General features: G+C 45.4%; 1 protein-coding gene across 1 annotated transcript in view; it reads left to right on the top strand.

Annotated features, from left to right (window-relative positions):
• Positions 1 to 3,868: 3,868 nt before the first annotated feature.
• The window catches only part of Grxcr2 (glutaredoxin and cysteine rich domain containing 2), a 24,585-nt gene continuing 23,946 nt past the window's right edge, over positions 3,869 to 4,507 (top strand). The window contains exon 1 of the mRNA XM_031366290.1: positions 3,869 to 4,106. The gene's annotated coding sequence lies outside the window, so the exon portion shown is untranslated. The remainder of the gene's footprint in view (positions 4,107 to 4,507) is intronic.

The raw sequence follows: 4,507 nt of genomic DNA, 5'->3' as shown, positions 1-4,507 counted from the left end.
AAAAACTCCAGTCTGGCATGGCAAAATTGCTCACCTTCCGAGAGCCCAGCAGAGAAACTTTGTGTCCATAAATGATCTGCATGAACTTCACGCGGACTCGGACATCTGCTGCTTATACAGCAAAGCCTGTACACCACAGCTCAGATCCTACTACAGCTCAGCTCCAGAGGATCTGGAGCAAGGAACACCAAGTCACACCTTCCTGCGTGCCACCGCTGGGCAGCTAGGGATACGCCTGCCAGACTGGAAAGGTTAGTGGGACAGTGCTTGTGTGAACGAATGAATGTGGGTCCATTTTACCATTTATTTGCTTTTTGCTGTTTATGAATAAATAAAAACACTAGAACCTTTTCCACTGGGTTTTGAGGAATTTGTTTCCGCCATGCTTTACGTTCTGAATCTTGACACCCTGTGTAAAACCTTAAGACCCATGCCAACTTCTGCTCTTAGTCCTTACCCACTGTTTCATTTTCTTAGAGCATATGTCACCCTTTGATATATTATGTAGTTTACTTAATGGTTCTGTTCCCTGCCTCAGGCCACAGCTCTCCCCTAGAATGTGAGCTCCAGGATACATGGGCACCTATTCTTCTGTGTATTTTCAGTGGCTTGACCTGTACCTGCCTCTCAAAGATATTCATTAGAGGAATGAATGCTAAGGCATCAACACAGTGCCTGACTATATTTAGCTAAAACCATTCCATTACAAAAAGACAGGCAACCAATTTGAGTGGTGGAGAAATGTGACTGGATGGCTTCCAAGGCTCCTGGAAATCCAAGGGCAGCTCCATCCAGGAATGTAAATGAAGCCATCAGACCCTGGCTTGTGTGCCTGTTGTCTCTGCAGTCCTCCCTGGTGGCTTCATTCTCAGGCCGGTTTTCCTTGCTGCCTAGAACTGCTGGCAGGAGAGACCAAAAGCAGCAGGTGTCTAGAGGTGGACAGGCTGCCTTTCTTCCAGTTAGGTGGGACAGGAGTGCATGGTGGGTGGAGAAAGCACTTCTGCTCCAGCGCATCTCATCCTAGGCGTCTTCTCACTGGCCTGCCTCAAGGTGGGGACCAGAACCAGTCACTGTGATCCACCGAGTTGAAATTGTTACCATTGGCTAAGATAGATCAGCTGACCATCTCTGGAGCAGAGTGGGAAAGACATCAGGGGTGGCTCTCTAAAGAGAAATGGAGACATCAAGGCTATGTTCCCTGTGCATTCACCATGCCAAAGTGATCTTCGCAGAACATGGCTCTGGTCTAGCGCTGATGATATTTCAGAATCCTCGGTGGCTCTGGGATATTTAGAAATATTGCTGTGACAAAACAGCAGACAGGAACAACTTAAGGAAGAAAGGATCTCTCTTGGCTTCACAGTTCATTATAGTGGGGGGAGGCATGGTGGAGTGGCTTAGTTAGAAGTTTGGGGTGGGAGCTTGTGACTTGATGGAAGACTGAAACACAGGGGCTGAAAGGGGGGGCTTTAGCCTTCTAAGGCTTGCCCTCAGGAACAAACTTCTGCTAGCCATGTGTCCTGCCTTAAAGTTTTCACAACGTCGCAAATAATTTAACCTGCTGAGGACCAAATGTTCAAACACAGAAAGAACCTGTAGGGTGACATTTCACAATCAAATGGCAATGGGTTTCTTATCAGCATAATGGTCAGAGTTCTTGATCTGGCATCCAAGGTCCAGATTTATGAAGCTTATCCACACACCCCCAAACCCTCAGCTTTGCTTCTGTACACATCCTGTTGTGTTGTTCTCTTTGCCAGAAACACTGGAGCCAAGTTCAGCACTAGGGCTTTCAATTGTTCATTCATGAATCTCTATATAGCATTAAGTATGTCTCCAAGCCTCTGTTCATTCAGTGACTGCTCCTCTGAAGGTGCTGTACCTTCTTTCTCTGTGAAAGCCAACATGTTCTCTATGGCCCAGGTTAAGTCTGGGGCAGCCCCTGGAAGCCATTGGCTTTCTTGGTAGGCACAGAAGCATCAGGCAAGCGTTTGCTTTGTTCTGCTTAACTTCAAACCAATCACTGTGACACAGGCAGAGTTAGCTTCTCCCTCTGTAGGAGCATCTGGCTGTTCACATACTGCTGCAATGGGGTCTAGATGGAAGCTTGGTCTTCAGATCTTCTCTCTGTGGTTTGGGTTTTGAGCTGGATCCTTCCAGGCAAGTCCCAATGTGCCAGCAGCTTGCCAGGCTTCTGCTCATGCCACACTTAAAAACTCCCTAATGACCTGAGAAAACAATGGGTCCAAGGTGAGAGTTGGGAGATTCACTGAGCAGAACAGAAAGGATGTTTATTTTTTTGTTTTGTTTTGTTTTGTTTTCGAGACAGGGTTTCTCTGAGTAGCCCTGGCTGTCCTAGAACTCACTCTGTAGACCAGGCTGGCCTCAAACTCAGAAATCCGCCTGCCTCTGTCTCCCAAGTGTTGGGATTAAAGGCATGCACCACCACTGCCCGGCTAGAAAGAATTGTTCTTGAGGGTCACAAATTAATTAAGAATTTCCTTTTTGTAAGTTGGTTTGAGTTGATGTCACTTGCCACTGAGTATCTGTAGCTAATTAGACTCAGTATTGGATCTCCCTTCAAGTCTACCTTTGCCAATTTATTTCCCGTACAGCCAAAAAGTTACTAGCCTTATCGGAGATTCCATTTCTTTATTCCTAAAGTAAGGTTAATGCCTAGTTCAGATTTCTATAAGGCAAAACCATTAATAACACATAAACCATGAAAACACTTTACAAACCTCAGTGTCCTATACAAAACATACCGCAGTCTTGACAAAGGAATGCGAACCCACTTTCTAATCCCTTCTGTCTACTCTGTTCCTTTCACATGCATTTATTGGAACCCTACTGCAATTAACCTGGGTTTGCAGCCCTTAGTAGTCTTGTTTCAGAGTCAAACCCTTTCCCCATAGCCCTAGAATCTCTTGATGAATTCAGAGACAGCTCTGATATATGACTGGGAGTCAGTTTTGAGAAAGGAAGATAGAGAAGGAATTGAGGGGGATGGGTCAGAAACTGACAAGACAATGCAGAGATTGGGGACTTCCCCAACAGGACGCTTGGATTAAGGTTTTTTAAGACCATTTTCCACTTGAAGTACAAAATTAAGGTCTGCTATATTTTATTTTCTCAGGGCCCTGATCCACTTTCCTGTGGTTCAGAGAGGTTAAGCAATTTACCCAAGCTAACAACATATGTAGAAGGACCTGTGATTTAGTCACTCCCCCCATTGCCTTGTGCTTGTGGCCATGTTTAGAGGTATACATAAGGCTATAAATAGATTTGGAGCTATTTAGTCAACACCTATCAGTCCCAGGGAAAAAAGCATTAGGCTACAGAGGAGTTTCTTTATAGGTCAAAGCTGCATAATACATGTGGTTGACAACATGGGATCTTGGGACAAGTCCAGGTTGAAATCCAGGTTTCAATGCGGAGGCCTCCTGTACCCTGGGGTCTTCTCTTACATTGTATGTGTACAATGGACACGGTTTTACCATGTACCTCACAGTGTTGTGATGAGAGTACAGAGTAGAAAATGCTTCAAGTCATGTGACACAAGCCCTCAACAATGTGAGTGTCCCTGATTCACTACTGCACAATTTAATTGAAGAGCAGGATGAGGCATGAAACATTGGGAGGGGTATATACACACACACACACACACACACACACACACACACACACACACACACACACACACAGAGATATATATAGCAATTATGTTTTTGCCATCATAAAGGGGAATTGGAAAAAAAACCCTAGTATGTCTGCTTGTTGAATTTATGGAGAAAGATGCACATTTATGTTTTAGTTGTATGCTTTTAAGCAGATTTCTAACTAAATGGTTACAGACTTTGGAAAAGCATGAACTCTTTGTGTTTGGAAACACTGGCATCCTTGGGACATTTTCCCGGATCGACTAGCCTGGACAGGTTGTAGGCAGAGAGGTTTGGACTAGTTCAGGAATACCTCCGGCCTGTTGATTGCTCTTGCCTGCCTGGCTTGCTCCCCCACGCCTTGATTCTGCCATTTCTCCACACTGCACTTGGGAGAAGGGCCCTCCAGGGCTGCATCTCAGTCTTCCAGGAGGGGTGCTGGACTAGGTAGGTCCCATGTCCTTCCAAATAACTTCTGTGACGACTCAATGTCAGTTCACCCTCCTGCCTCCAGGTGGCAGTGTTCACTCTCTAGCCCAGCGGTTTTCAACCTTTATGCTGCGATCCTCATATTCCTCATGTTCCTCATGTTGTGGTGAACCCCCCCCCCCCCTGCCCAACCATAAAATTATTTTTGTGTTGCTACTTCAAAACTGTAATTTTGCTACTGTTATGAATCGTAATGTAATATCTTTGGAGATAAGTACCAGGGGTTGCTATCTACATCCAGGCTGGGAACTACTGCCAATCAGACTTTTCCCCAGACATGTGGCTTTCTATCCATCAGATCCAATGGATGCTGTGGCAGAGGTGTGTGTGTGTGTGTGTGTGTGTGTGTGTGTGTGTGT

Source organism: Mastomys coucha, unplaced genomic scaffold (genome assembly GCF_008632895.1).
Source record: "Mastomys coucha isolate ucsf_1 unplaced genomic scaffold, UCSF_Mcou_1 pScaffold13, whole genome shotgun sequence".
NCBI lineage: Eukaryota > Metazoa > Chordata > Mammalia > Rodentia > Muridae > Mastomys > Mastomys coucha.
The sequence above is the reverse complement of the archived record's forward strand: the minus strand, read 5'-3'. Positions and strand labels throughout refer to the sequence as shown.